This window comes from Astyanax mexicanus, chromosome 19 (assembly GCF_023375975.1).
Source record: "Astyanax mexicanus isolate ESR-SI-001 chromosome 19, AstMex3_surface, whole genome shotgun sequence".
Taxonomy (NCBI): domain Eukaryota; kingdom Metazoa; phylum Chordata; class Actinopteri; order Characiformes; family Acestrorhamphidae; genus Astyanax; species Astyanax mexicanus.
This window is the reverse complement of record NC_064426.1, coordinates 21,328,682-21,344,294: the sequence shown is the minus strand read 5'-3', so window position 1 is coordinate 21,344,294 and position 15,613 is coordinate 21,328,682. Positions and strand designations below refer to the sequence as shown.

Here is a 15,613-nt window from a genome sequence, read left to right as displayed (position 1 = left end):
AAATAATCATGGGTGTGTTTTGGCCATAACGTGTAATAAAAACAAATCAGTGTGTCCCTTGCCATTCCCTTGAAGGGGCAGATGTGTTCTGACTTTATTCTAATGTTTTTACATTTTTTATTACTATTTTCTTAGTTTATTTCTTATCATTCTTATCATTTTACTTTACTTTTACTATTATTACCTTTTTTTTTATTTATTTTATATTTTCCAAATTCTTTACTTTTGTCAATTTCCTTTTATGGTCTTTCTTAGATTTTTCTTTCTTTTTACATATATATTTTATTCGTCTATATTTGATGTTGATTTAACATTAGAATTGCCTTTATTTATACTTTTTTTACTATTTTGTTCATTATTATTTCACATTTTCTATTAAATGTTTTCAATCCCTTTTATACTGTAAATGCTCAGCAACACTATAAATGTATTCCTTAGTGAAAATAAAAGTGGATTGATTGATTGATTGATTGATTAATTCTGTTTATTGTTGATGAGTTTGTGCACTTCTGTGTGTCCTTGTGTGTGTGTAACGAGTGGTGGTGTACCTGTGTGGCGGACCTGCATCCCAAGATAGGAATGACGGTTAACTGTTGTCAGAGTTCTAATCAGTCAATGGCGCGCCTCTGTTTTTTTTAGTTGCCAAGATAGCAATATGCAAGAAATGTACCTGAACACTTTCAATTCCAGACCAACAAGCCTATCAGCCTAGATATATTCGTAAGCACACAAGGCATGAAAATAGACTGTTTGCGTGCTGTAAGATAGCAATGAGCATTATGATTCGCCTAGAACAGGGTGAAAGATAGGGCCCTTTGCATCACTTTGGCCTGAATAAGTGATCTTCCGACATTACGGCCGCCCTAATGCAATCAAATCCTCACAGCAATGCTCCAAAACCACATCCATCTACTTGAACAAAAGCAGAATAAATATTTTAAAACATTTTTTATATCTTAGATTTGAGATGAAACAATAAATGAGCAGATATCCCATTACTTTTGTCCATATAATGTACTCGCATGTGACACGCTTACAAAAGCATTAAAGGTTTGTGAATGTGCCGTTGTGTTTGTTAATGGCCGACTCCTAGTGTGTGTTTGTGTGTTTTAGGACGGGGGGTAAAGACAGTTTTCGCTAGTAGCTGCTGCTCAGAGAGGTGTTGACAGATGTATTATGGCTCTCTCAGCGCGTGTTTGTGTGTGTGTGTGTAGTGGCTATTTTCAGAGTACATCACACAGCAGGGTGTGTGTGTGTGTGTGTGTATGTGTGTGTGTGTGTGTGTGTGTGTGTGCATGTCTGAGAGGCACAGACAGACAGGCGTGTTTAGTAGCTGTGTAAATTATACACACACACACACACACGTCACATTGAAATGTTGGGTCACTATCAGCAGTGTCACAGGGACTGAGAGTACACTCTTAATTACATTTTAAGGAAATAGTGAGGTATAATTTAGAAATGTACACAATTGTCCATTTATTCCAATTATAGTCCATCAGCCAAGACGTGAAAGCTTTCTCTCTTTAGTTTTAGGGCTAATGTAACTAATGTACAGTCACATGACTCAAGATTCATCTATCTAAATCACATTGTTTCGGATTACTTGCACTATAAAAAAAATCTGTATCTGGAAAATCATACTAAAATTATTGCACAACTATATTGTTGTCTAATTGATATTATTCTTCATTCTCTGTTTTCTGGATTTTCGTAGCATAACTTTTCCTGCATTTTCCAAAATATGAACACTGTTCAACTCCACACTGTTCATGCTAATTGTGTGATGTGGGCTGGTTTACACCTTTTTGATTGGATGCACAGTTTTTATACAAACTTGTATAACATTTTGAATTTTCTTTTCTATTAAGAATGAATAAGTTGCAAAAGTACACGAATCTCACATCTACTGCACTTCAGCTAAACTAATACTGATCATTTCACATATCATATTTTTCGCACTATTTCTGGGAAAATTAAAAGATTTTAAGTGCGCCTTATAGTGCGAAAAATATGGTATATTATTTCAAGACATGAGATAACAAACCCCTTCCTATACTCATTTGTATCTACAACCTTCTTTCTGAAGGTCTCAAAGAGCTCTTTGGTTGTGGCCATGGAGATTCAGCAATTTCAACTATCCAAATGAAACCAAATTATCCAAATGTCTGCGGTTTAATAAGACAGGCTCCTCCAAAATCTTCTCTAACCATGTTCTAATCATCTGCAGCTGATGTGCTGCACCTGCTTATATTTGTATTAATTATAAATGTGGGGGTGTCCTAACATTTTCCCCACAAGACATTTGCATGCCTATTAATTACATTTAACTTGAATTATTTAAAAGACATTTCTTAGGTTTTATGTGTTTATCTGTTGAAGTGTGTGTCCAATGTTTGGAACTTGAAACTGACTGCAGTTTTTAAAGGGGTTACTAACTTAATGACAAATGTTAATTTATTCTAACAATAAAAAATCTTTGGTAAAAAATTAACATTTGTTTGACCAACACATCCTCTGTCATGACCCTGTTATGCCACTACATTTTAAAGTAAGAAGCTCATACTAACTGTGAAGCATGGTGGTGGTAGTGTGAGTGTTACTGTTTGCTCCAATTGAGGAAATTATCAGTGAAGCAAAGTATCTGGTATTTTTTTCAAAGCATGCTAGGTAATTTGTCCATGAGCTGATGCTAAAGCACAGTCGGGTCATGCAGAAAGACAGTAAATCCAAAGCACGCCAACAAGTCTAACTCACAGGGGTTAAAAAGTAAAAATGTAAACTTATCAAAGTCCCACAAGGCCGACAAATATCACTGAGCTGAAGCACTTCTGCAAGGTGGTCCAAGATTCCTCCAAAGCTGTGTAAGTCACTTATTAAAAACCACAGAAAGAGTTTGGTTGCAGTTATTGTGGCTTAGCAGGGTGTAACCAGCTTTTAAAGGAAGGGGAAATCATTTTTCACAGGGGGGATTAAATACATAACACTTGTTACATTGTTACAGTGTTTTTTTGTTCACTTTCATTAATGGCATTTGTTTGAGAGTCTCCTTCAGAGCAGCATTTTGCCCCTGTCCAACAAAAAACAAGTATCTCCATTTTTGTCAATTTTTAGTTTACTACATAATTTGAACACACAAACATTCTAAATTTCCTGATGAATGGATGAATAGAAATTCTCCACAATGACCAGAAATAAGCATTTAACATTGTCTTCTATTGAAAGTAAAAGCGATTTTATTTCTCTCCTGAAAGTTGCTGTTTTGGAGATACATGTTATTCGTTGGACAGCAACAATTTGCATTTATAGAATCTTCAATGTTAAGGGCTCTTTGTTTTCATTTTATTTTTTAATGTATAACTTAAGAACACACTTTAGATACCACATATTGGCTGTGTTTTGGTTAATTGACTACATTTGTGGTAAATATAATATTTTGCAAATTTGTTGATGCTGTATTCTTTTAAATAAACTGAAAATACACTGATTTGACCCCTCCAAATGAGACCTGCACTGGGAAAAAAACAGCAACTCAGACATTAGGGCTTGTCAGCACTACAGAACAAATAAGGCAAAGACATAGATTTAGAACACTTTTTATCTTGTTTAGGAATAGAAAATTTGAATTGGAATTGATTTTGATATAGATTTTATATTAGGATAGTATTGTTTTATTTGTGTGCATTACAGACAGAAAAGAGCATTGATATATTGTTCCAAACTGGAACATAATTCAGGTCTGAAAGGGTTATGCCTTGGTTTGAAACCTATCCAATGCCTGGCTAAGAAACATCATGTTGCTTGGACACAAATAACAATATCATAATACTTACATGCCACCATTGTTTTTTTTGCGGGTTGTTCAGCATTTCCATTGCATTTTTAAGATGCTGATGTAAAAATTCCATTTTTATAGAGAAACTGGCTTGAAAAATGCTTATAATACAGAAACCTACACTAATTACACAGTAACAGAACATCTCCATCTGAGTTCCTGCGGCTTCTCTGTGCATTCTGAACTTAAAACCAGACACAGGCGCGTGGGTTGGGTTGTGATTTTTGAGCTTAAATTGTGTGGAAAGCTCTCAGTTGGGTAAACAGCAGTGGTCAATAGACTAGAGTCTCTGGTTGAATTTGGGAAGGACCTTTGGGTTTTTGGCCTCCTGTCCTTCTCCTCCAAATCCTTAAACATCCGTGACCTCAGTCAATATTTACGGCCATGCCAAATTCGTTGTCAGGGGTTTTCCTCAGAGAATCTGTAGCAAAGTAGAAGTACAGATTTTGAACATCATATGGAGCCTTTGACTGATTTTGTATAAAAAATCACGTAAATGCAGTATACCAGAGTTGAGGCTGCATCCACAAGTACATTTTAATATCCATCAAAAATCCTAAAACATTGATGTGTGTGCTCTCAGTTCTCTGCAGTTGTAAGCAGAAAAAATTTAGGGTCCTATTTAGTCATTGCCACAACCATACATTTTCCAGTATTCCACACTGATCACGAATATGTGAACTCGCTTGAGGGAGGGGCTTAGTATTGCTGTTTTCACACAAAAGAGCTCCTTCAAATGTATTTCGCAAGCAATAAACACGTGAGGTTGTTTGAACTACAATGAACGATATTGAAAAAAATAAATCAATAAAATGCTTAACTGGTGAGCTTTTGTTTACATTACTTCCCTATTGCTCTGTCGCCCCTTCTTGAGCTCCCTTCTGATCTCCTTATAAGGGAGTTTTTTTCCCAGCTGTGTCCCAATTTACTAGCCGTGGCAGCGATAGTGTATTGGACAGCGACCCTGGCGACACTGGTTCGATCCCGAGTGAGGAGCAGTGTGTTTATTTATTTATTTATTTATTTATTCTTGGGTTTACCTGCTTTGAATTCAACTGTTCTGCAATCGGGTTCAACAACCCTCTGGACTGGAGAGCTACTAGTCTGTAGCACTCCATCCCATTACACTTCATTTTCCAAAACAGATGGGTTTTTTTTAGTCAAGTCCCTTGTTTGATAGAGCACCTTATAGTACTTTTACTCAATTCTGGGATTCTAGTATTTTATACATATATCTGCTAATTTCCACAGGGGCCTAAAACTTTATACAGTACTGTTCATCACTCTAGATCTTCACTTTAGTTTCAGAGGATGCAGAAATAGAGACTATTGGCCCTTTAAAAGCAGAGAGCTTATAACCATTTTGAAGCATAAAAACATATGTGATTGTGGTCACATTGCAGGATGTGCTCCAGCAGGCGGCCCGCAGGCCGGCGTGGGCCGCCCTAGCTACGGAGACCGGAGGGCGGTCCGGAGGTGTAAAGCGAGCCCCTGGTCTGGAGGCCTGCGGCACTCTCAGGTGATGGATTACAGCCTGGCTCCTGACAGACGAGTCAGCCGGTGACGGCTTTAATGGAGGCCTTTAAAACGGCTCCTCCTGAGGAATTTACAATGCGGCTCCTACACACACACACACACATATACATACATACACACACACACACTCAGAGCAGGAGAAAAGGAGGCAGAAGTTAACACAGCCACAAGGTCCCTAGCAGAGTTTGGAGTGGAAATGTACTGCTTGAGGCGAGGCGGTGGTTGTGTGTGTGTGTGTGTGTGTGTGTGTGTCAGATAGAAGACTAGAAAGGAAAAGAAAGTGTTATGTATTTTTTTCCCTTCCCCTCAGTCTTGTGCCTGTGTGTGTGTGTGTGTGTTTGCGTGAGTAAAGCTGATGGGCTGTACATTTGCTCTATAATTTCCTCCTCCCAGTGTAATCACTTCCATGTGGGACCTGCCTAGAGAGGCCCCGAAATGGAGGTGAGCTTTACACACACACACACACACACTTAGCCGACGTAGCAGACGTAGCCACACAGTCTACTCTTATACTCCTATCTGAGAAGCAGCAGTCATACACGTCCCAAACTGCTTCCTTCAAATTCTTCCTGTTCCATTCAGTTCTGTGTTTGTTTGTTTTTTGATGTAAAGCAGATGCCTTGTTCTCCATAGCAGAGCGTATTACAGAACAGAGCTTCACTGGAGCAGTTTAGAGACCAGGACAACCAGAAATAAAGAACTACACAATGTTAAAAACACTAAAAAAAACTCAACAGTCACAAAAAGCTTCTATAAGCATATCAAATAACTGCCTGTGGATTTGAACCCAAGTTTGCTCTATTCACTTTAAACTAGATGGGATTTGCTGCCCCCTACTGGATACATTGGAACTATTGCAGATGGTGAATTATCTAGTTTTAAAGCCCAATCTCATTTCTACTTTGTACCCCTACCCCTTGTTTCTCACTCAATCTCAATCAATCCTCCCCTCTAAGAATTGGGGAAATTAATTATTATTGTCAATTTTCATTGAAATGAGCTTTTATTAAATGTTCTTTTATTGCTCCATTCCACCTTAAATTCTGCAGCCTCTGCCGTCTGTTGCACTGTTTAAGGTGGAACAGGAAACTTAGTTAGCTAGCTAAGCTGCTGAGATGAACAACTAGTGATTTTTTATGCTTGTTATAAAGGAAATGGCCAAAAAACATTGAAACTACACATTAAACTATGGCAATATAGGGGTTATCATAATTTGTAACAAGGAATATACTGAAATGTGTGGGTTTCTTTAGTCGCTTGTACTGCCATCTTGCATCTTGACAGTAATTCTCATATCTTCTTTTTTGAGTGTGCCTCTGAACAACCTCAGTTCGAAACTGTATATATATTCAAGAGGAAGATCAAGAGGAAAATGGATGATCAAAAACCATCAAACCAAGCTGAACTGCTTGAATTTTTGCACCAGGAGTAAAGGCATAAAGATATCCAGAAGCAGTGTGTAAGATTGGTGGAGGAAAACATGCCAAGATGCAAGAAAACTGTGATTAAAAAACAGGGTTATTCCACCAAATATTGATTTCTGAATTTTATGAATATGAACTTTTTTTCTTTGCTATATTTGAGGTCTGAAAGCTCTGCATATTTTTGTTATTTCAGCCATTTATCTTTTTCTGCAACTAAATGCTCTAAATGACAATATTTTTATTTGTAATTTAGGAAAAATGTTGTTTGTTGTTTATAGAATAAAACAACAATGTTCACTATCCAATGGGCAACATCCAAAATGGTGACTTCACAGCAGAAGGCAAAAATACCCCTAACATTGTATAAAAAAAAAAGTCAGTGTAAAATAAGAGTTTATTCAGTATAATTCGAGCATCTGTATTGCTCTGTTTATCCAGAATCATTTACAGAGTGTACAGAACAGCAACTGTTCAAATAAAGGAGTAAATAAAACTGGATGCACGAATATGAAACCAGACTGATTTTTAGTTCACTGATTTAAAATTTCTGAACAACAATTCTAAACATTAAATTGTCGGCAACAAAAATCGTCAGAGCTCTGCTGACTAAATAATTTTAGAGCTCAGCTGGGCCTATAACAGTGCACAGAGCGCCACCTGCCGGTATTCATATTATCAACAAGAATTCAATCTGATCACATCAAAAAAGTTTATTGGGAATTTTACTATTTTATCAGGTGTTTAACAACCTGTTAGATTTACGCCAGAATGCAGGAAAAAGCCTCTAATTAATTACAAATTTTGCGGATGATCCTCAGATCAAATAAAAGCAAAGAAAACTTACCTTTATGTTTCCATTTTTCCACAACAAGCTGTTTTTTTACAACAGTACTGTGAGCTGGTAGGTATGAACCTAGCTGCCACACAACTAAAATATGACTAAAGTAATGTCTGTTGTTGTTTCAACATTGAAATAACGTTAAATCAACATTTAATGTTCAAGGGTTGTGCTAACGTTGAATCAACATAATGTCCTTAACCTTCTGCCTTTTGAATAAACATTTTATCACCATATCATTTCTAAAAACGGCTGGATGGAGGAATAAAACAGTGTTTTACTTCTATTTGCAGTAACTGCTTTTTCATTTAACACCATGTTCATGCTCTAATAGTTTTACTGTTTTAGTGTTTTTGAGATCAGATGTTAAATCAGATTGGTAGTGGTGGGTAACTTTTTTATACTAAGTTTTACTACAGTGATGTAAGTTTATTGTTAAGACTCTGTTAATCATAGAATTTTCTCATTTTAGTGAGCTGTGCTTTATGAAAGGTTAAACGTGTGACGTTGAAACAATGTTGCTATATCAACGTTGATTCACTTTTCAAAATCAACGTTGATTCAACCATAACATCTTATATCAAAAAATTGAGAAATTAAGCAAGAAATAAAATGAACAAATAGTATAAAACCATTAACAAATTAAAAAATAAATGAATAAATTTAAGTATATCAATAAATAAATACAACAACTACATACCCAGATAGCCACCGAGTGCTGGCCCAGTACTGGGCCTTAGCTGGTTTCTGACTGTCCTCAAAGGTGGCCCAGAACCGGCCACCGGACTCGGCCCAGTGTATTTTTGAACGTAGGACCAAGTCTGGGCCTTATTCGGTTTCTGACTCCTCGAAGCTGGCTGAGAGTCGGTCACCGGACTCGGCCCAGTGTCTTTTTGAATGTAGGACCAGGTCTGGGCCTGCACTGGTTTCTGACTCCTCAAAGCTGGCTGAGATTCGGCCACTGAACTTGGCCCAGTGTCTTTTTGAACGTAGGACCAGGACTGGGCCTACACTGGTTTCTGACTGTTCTTGAAGCTGGCTGAGATCCTGCCACTGAACTTGGTCCAGTGCCCAACACAAGTTAAGCAAAACTTTTGTAACTGAAGGTACTTTGTCTTTTACTGTTGGTGAATTTGTTTTCTAAGAACTAGGAGGTTCAGGAACCTACAATGTTATTCCTACTACTACAAGCTACGAGCTATTTGTACATAAAATGTATGTAAATAACCACTTTGTACATCAGTACATCAATATGATTATTATATATTATTATAGGAAACACTAATAAGGAATTTACCATTGGTTTAAATAGAGTATTCTGTTTACTCAATTAGTGTTAATGAGAGAAAAACTTTGTCTGGAAGCTCAAAGAAAGACATAAAACAAAGATTTATATTAAATTTACGTTTAATTCATAAAGTTTACATATTTAAAAAATAAAGGGAAAAAAAGAAAACAGAAACAGATTACAATTTGCAAATTCTTTTTAACTCATTCAATTGAATACACTACAAAGACAAGAAATTTAATGTTGAAAATTTTCACTCATTTTGAATTTGATGCCTGTAACATGTTCCAAAAGTTAAGACAGGGGTAACAACATTATGCATGCATTATGAAGACCAAATACGAGAACGGAGACCCCGGACTGTTTCTTTAACTAGCTGAGCTCTGCGGTACAGTTAAAAAGCTCTTACTGCCTCTCCCTATTAGGCTACAGAGGGGCATGTAGTGTTGTGTTACAGTGTTTGTTGTTGCGCCGCTAAAGTATGGAGGATGAAGAAAAAGAAATCCAACTGATTTGAAAGAATCAGGAAAAAATTGAATTGTGACCCCAAGAATCAATTTTGAATCGAATTTTGGGATTCCCAAAGATTCACAGCCCTACTTTGTACTATGAAAAACATTGGTTTAATAGGTTCGCCCAAACAAAGGTTTGGCACCTGTGGACTTCTTGTTACTTTTTACCGTATTTATTTTTATTTGTATCTGTTTTAATACGTGGTACCTTTGCCAAGTAAAACTCAATATTAAATCAACTTAATATTGAGATAATTGGTTTTAAGAAATTTGCATCGGCCTAAAACATTTTCACAGTACTGTACATATACACACATACTGTATAGGTTTTTGTGTGTGTGTGTTTGAGCTGTACTATGGAGGACCAAAAATGACATAAGTATAAATAAATAAATGCAAATATAAATGTAGAAATAATAAATATATACATGAATAAATGAATAAATAAATAAATGTTGAAATAAATAAATAAATATATAAATAAATGCACATATAAATGAATGAATGAATGAATGAATATTTGCATAGGTGAATAAATAAATTAATACATTTCTTATTTATTTATATATTTATTTATATATTTACTTATATGTGCATTTATTTATTTATTCATTCATTTATTTATTTCAACATTTATTCATTTATTTATTTCAACACTTATTTATTCATTCATTTATTTATTTCAACATTTCTACATTTATTTATTTATTTATTTCCACATTTCTTCATTTATTTATTTATCTCCACCGTCCTGTACTTCCGGTATCAGTGAGACAGAACAAAAGGGACGGCACAGCAACATCGCGGCTATAACCCCTACTGCAGTAACAACTGCTGAAAATGAATGAGGGTCAACAGCTTAAAAATGTCGCCGCTGCAGGCCAAGGCAGGAGCAGTGTCACTACCCGATCTGTACCCCCTGCCCGATTTGTTCCGCGCATGCGCACGCATTGCAAACTGAGCAGGGGCACAGATCAGGTAGCCACGGCTGTTACACCAGCCGTTGTGCGCATGCGTCAACAGTTTTCGGCTCTGTGAGGTCGCTGCTCAAGCTTAACTTCCGTTTTCTGAATTATAGATAGACTGATAGGTGTTTAAACTAAATATATTTTGAAAATCAAACAAAATAATCTATTAAAATGTATGTATGTGGTGTTTTTTTTTTACATATGCCAAGTCTGTAAACTACTTCACATTTTATTAACTTAATTACACCTTTAGCGATAAGATTAACATCTACATGCTCAAGTATCAATTTATAATGCTTACCATGAATTAATGAATGAATAAATTCATAAATAAATAGAGCCAGAACACAATAATTCGCATAGGCTAACTAGCAGTTTATCTTTCTGTAATCTAGATAGACTGGGAGATATAAATAAGTAAAATACAAACATCAACTAGAAAATAATGTTCTTTGTTCTTGAGCAGTTGATATATAAACTGTGCATTTTATGCTTTGTCAAATTTAGTATTACAGGGTGTATGAGGCATTTAAAAAATTTAATTTGTTTACCATTATAACAAACCTGTTTGGGTTATATCCATTATATGGGGGTGGTGGTGTGGTCTTTGACCATTTGTAGTATTCCTCAAGCTAACAAAGAGTTTATTAATAAAAAACATTTATTTTTGCTTAAAATACACAGCAGAATGTTTAGAAATGGGAACCAAATACCATGTCTCTAAATGTGGTCCTGTATCAATATGCTACTAACCATTAAAAATAAGGTACAACACATTTATCAAAATACCAGTTTATTTTCTTCTCAGAGAAAGCATGAGAGCAAAAAGCAAAACAAAAGAAAAACATCCCTCTCAACACACAACCACCCAGCCACTCCCACCCTACCTCACCCCACCTCACCCCGCCCCACTCCCACCTCACCCCGCCCCACTCCCACCTCACCTCACCCCAACACACCCCACCCCACCTCAACACACCCCACCTCACCCCACTCCCACCCCACCTCACCCCAACACACCCAACCCCCCCGACACAAACACCCACCACAACACAAAAACCCACCCTCCCCAACTCAAAGTACCCCGACACAAACACGCAACCACCCACCCAATTAAAATGGTAGTCACAATAAATAAACATTCATACAGATATTTCAAACACAGGTAACTGTTTTTACCTTCTGCTGTAGTTAGGACCTGAAAGAAACAACTCTTCAGCCTCTTGTATAGTTATTCCCTGTAGTGTAGACATGGCTTGGGTGATGCACTAACAAAAGGGTTAAAAAAATTAAATATAAATTATAAAACTGCATTATAAAGATTCAGCACTGCAGTGCAGTGATTAGAAGTGATTAGCAATGGTGGTGGTGTATGAGGTGTTAGTGCATGTTGTGCTGGTACAGTGAGTGGATCAGATATATAAGTGCTGCTGGAGTTTTTAAACACTGTGTCCATTTATTGTCTCTCATTCTATTAGACACTCCTACCTATCTGCACCACAGTGTATATGTAAAGTCAGATAGAAGCTCTGAGTCTGTTGCTGCATAGTTGGTGCTGTCAATACTCTAGTCCTTCATCAATGCTCACTGGATGTCCACCGCCGGTGGACTATTCAGGTCAAGCAAGTGAAACTGAGGTGTTTAAAAACTCCAGCATTAGCGTTAGTGTCACTGCTAAAAATGACCCAATAACTGTCTGAGAAAATGTATTGTGGTTATCATGGTCTCACAGTACTACTCTATTGGATTTTAAAAAAAGATACATTTGATTAAAATTTTTATGTAACTTAAGTCACAACAGGCTATTTAACATTGTTAATAGATATTTACTGCATACCTAGTAACCTTACCTCTAGGAACAAAACATCCAAAATGAACTGCACTTGATCCTCAATGTGGAATTCTACTGGTGCAGATTTCAGGACATCCTCCGAGTCCAGGTACACTGGCACCCGTAGAGATGATCCCTTCTGGATTCTGCTGAGCCACTTCGAAGGCTCTTTTCCACAGAGTACACCCTTAGGTCAAAAGGCAAAGTGCCAAAAGCACTTCATCAAAACATGAGCAAACATTTAACATTTCTAGTTGAATGTCAAAAGTAGTTTATGTTAAAAGTTTTGGACTGTAAATCCACATTAAAAAAAAAATAAAATAAAAAAGTCCCCCAACACATGGTGACAACAAGCATGAATTATAAGGCCTTTTGCTTATTTGCTTATAACACTGTAATGGTAAAACAATGTGCAAATTGTAAATAACAAACATTGTTAATGTGTGACAAACATACCAACAAATGTTGCCGGACTCCATGGTCTTGTACAGCAAAGTCTACCAGCTTCTTTTCTTGGGCTGTGCGGTTGACCATGGTTTGCACATGAGGTGGAATGTCTGAAGTGATTGACCTAGATACCCTAAAAAGTGGCTGAAGGGTCCCTTGCAATAGCCTGCTAGCCTTGTCAGTCCAGAAAGCAAACCTCTGGCCATGTCTGTTGAATCAAAAAACTTAATCAGCAGGTAATCAAATGAAATAAAATGCAGAAAAGGCATGAATACTTTAGCAGAGTGGCCTTACCCTTCAATCTGAAATCTTTCCATCAGTAGGATGCACCACCACTGGCGGATTAATGGCACATCATTCTAAAACATATATAACAATGATCAGACAATTGGGGTGGGGTTTGAAATATTTTTTCTATATTAATAGATGCAACTGACCTCTGTGAAGATAAATGGGGTATTGGTGCAGATACAGAGGGCATACTGTAAAAAAATAAATCTCTCTATTATACCCAATAACTCAAAATGCTGCTTATCACAACTTAAAAGGATGCTTACAATGAGTATAAGGATGCCACAGTAGTTCCCAGAAGTTTGTTGAGGGAAGTGCTGGAAACAAAATATTAAATATTACTGTTAAGTAAAGGTGTTGAACCAATAGAAACAGATGTAGACAAGTGCTTCACTAAAGTAAGCTTAGGTTCCCCCTTACTGGGTTACTGCCAAAAGCCATTAATACATGAAGTAGATGTGCTGAAGATAGAGATTGTTTCAAATTGTGTAAAATAGACAGAAAGTCCCTAGGTCTGGACAAGAAAGAATGTATGGTGGAAAGAAGACGAATGAATATAGCAAAAAGTATCAACTGGTGGGCTAGTCATGGCTCAGTTTCCCAAAATCACAGTAGAAAATTCTCTTCAAAAGAAAATATCTATAGTCTTACATTACATTTAAGCCAACTGATGTCCAGAGTTTTATATAACCCAGTAAGAAAATAAAGAAAGGGCTTTACATCAAAACTTCTGCCGGTCTTCTCTGTCCAGGGTCTTGGGTCAATCTGGCCTGCAATATGTCTGCACATAAAATGGGAAAAAAAAATAATTATGGACACACACTTACTGAAACCTATAGTCATACAATTGTTCTCCATGGTCTAGTTTCATAAAATGAGCCATCGAACAAGGCTTCTGCGTAAACATAAAACAAAAGAACAAAGCTATAAATAAGCAGCCATAGAACAAGGCTTTTTGTAAATCATCAGCCATAGAACAAGGCTTTTTGTAAATCATTAGCCATAGAACAAGGCTTTTTGTTAATTTTCAGCCATAGAACAAGGCTTTTTGTAAATCATCAGCCATAGAACAAGGCTTTTGTGTAAATCAGCAGCCACAGAACATGGCTCTTGCGTAAAATATTATTGGTAAAAGCCACTGAACAAGGGCAACTTTTTCCTCTCTCTTAACCTAAATATCGTTTTGTACGAGTCATCTCCAAAACCACCAGGGAGTACAGAATCTAGAAAAATGATCTCTCTCTCCACAACCAGTAAAACCTGCAATGGACATATTTCAAAATGATAAGCTAATCAACAAACTTCATTCTAAAAATCTGAATATCTATTTTTTGAAACTGTAACTCAACACATAGCAAATAGTGATCCAGTTGATTCTGTTGCATACTCCATGCAGGGAACAAAATCGCATCCTTGGAACACAGATTGTTCTGGTGTAGAGAAAGAAAATGCAACCATTCAACTACTGTGCATTGTACAGAAATCATTGCATTAATGTGCAACTGTCTGTCTGTGTGTGTGTTTAACTTCACTTTACCGGTAAACTTGAGAGTGGGTCCACATTCATCGTTTTCCATGTGGGAACCACATACATGTCAGCAATGTAAACATCTTTCCCCTATTTACAACACAACAAGATTAGCAAATGTATACAAGTACCCATGAAGAAGTATACAAAATAACAATGTTTTGAGCTTACATGTTTTTGAGCAGCTTCTCTGATGATCTTAAAACATGCATTCCCAATCTAGACGTAATAAAACAAAATAAAGGCATAAATTACACACAAAAAAAAACTATTTCTGTGCCTTTGAGCAAGCATGCTGCAACATGAATATACTTACAGTAGACTCCATGCACTGATTTAACCCAAGACTCCACAAGTCCTCACGTGTAAGACAGATATTGTCATCTTTAACAATCAATTCTGCTGCTGGAAGGCTTTTGTCCAGGACATATTTCAACTGCAATTAAAAGAGTTAGCAAGGGAGGGGGGGTGAGAATGGTGTGAGAGTGTAAGTATGTGAGAGATGGTCTGAATATACGATTGCAAAAAATTATTGGTAGTGTCTAACAGTGTGTGAAGGAGAGTGAAATTTGAAATGGGCTAGGTGGAATCATCCCCTACCAGTTTTTCCTGGAGAGGACCCAAGTCTATTTCCCATTTCTCTCCAGAAAAAGCATAAGGATGGTCTGTTGCTTCATCAGGTGTACCATACTCATGGTCCTGAAGTGACACACATGGAACTGCTCCATGATCTGAAGAGACAATAAAAAAAATTAAGTCTAATATTAATAAAATAAACTTTACAATATACACCTTACATGTCAACCATTACAAAAAAAACACTACTTAGCTCTTACTTTCCAACCTGTAGAAAGGCCTTAGCCGTGAGACATTGATGCAACATCGAGTCCCATTATCTTTCACCACTGATGCCACACCCTTTTTAGAGATACTATCCACAGTTAAAAGACCTTTGTGGCGGTCAGCAAGGGTGTCTTTTCTCTGTTTTATATTGAAATCTTGAGAAATCAAGACCTCATCGCCAGGACTGATTGTGCTCATTAGCTTTCTCTTACGGTTCCTGTAAGACTTTTGTTGTCTTTTCTGCACATTTTCAATGTTGCTAAGCACCTGAA

General features: G+C 36.8%; 1 long non-coding RNA gene across 2 annotated transcripts; it reads right to left on the bottom strand.

The window, feature by feature from the left end:
- Positions 1 to 12,403: 12,403 nt before the first annotated feature.
- Positions 12,404 to 14,332, bottom strand: LOC125784435 (uncharacterized). Of its 2 annotated transcripts, XR_007427235.1 has the most exons (5): positions 13,691 to 14,332; positions 13,237 to 13,287; positions 13,117 to 13,161; positions 12,974 to 13,038; positions 12,404 to 12,887 (listed from the first exon to the last, which is right to left on the bottom strand). It is a non-coding gene; the product is annotated as an uncharacterized LOC125784435 (long non-coding RNA). The 2 variants fall into 2 exon arrangements; XR_007427234.1 differs by having other exon boundaries at positions 12,974 to 13,161; positions 13,691 to 14,329.
- Between the last annotated feature and the right edge of the window lie 1,281 nt (positions 14,333 to 15,613).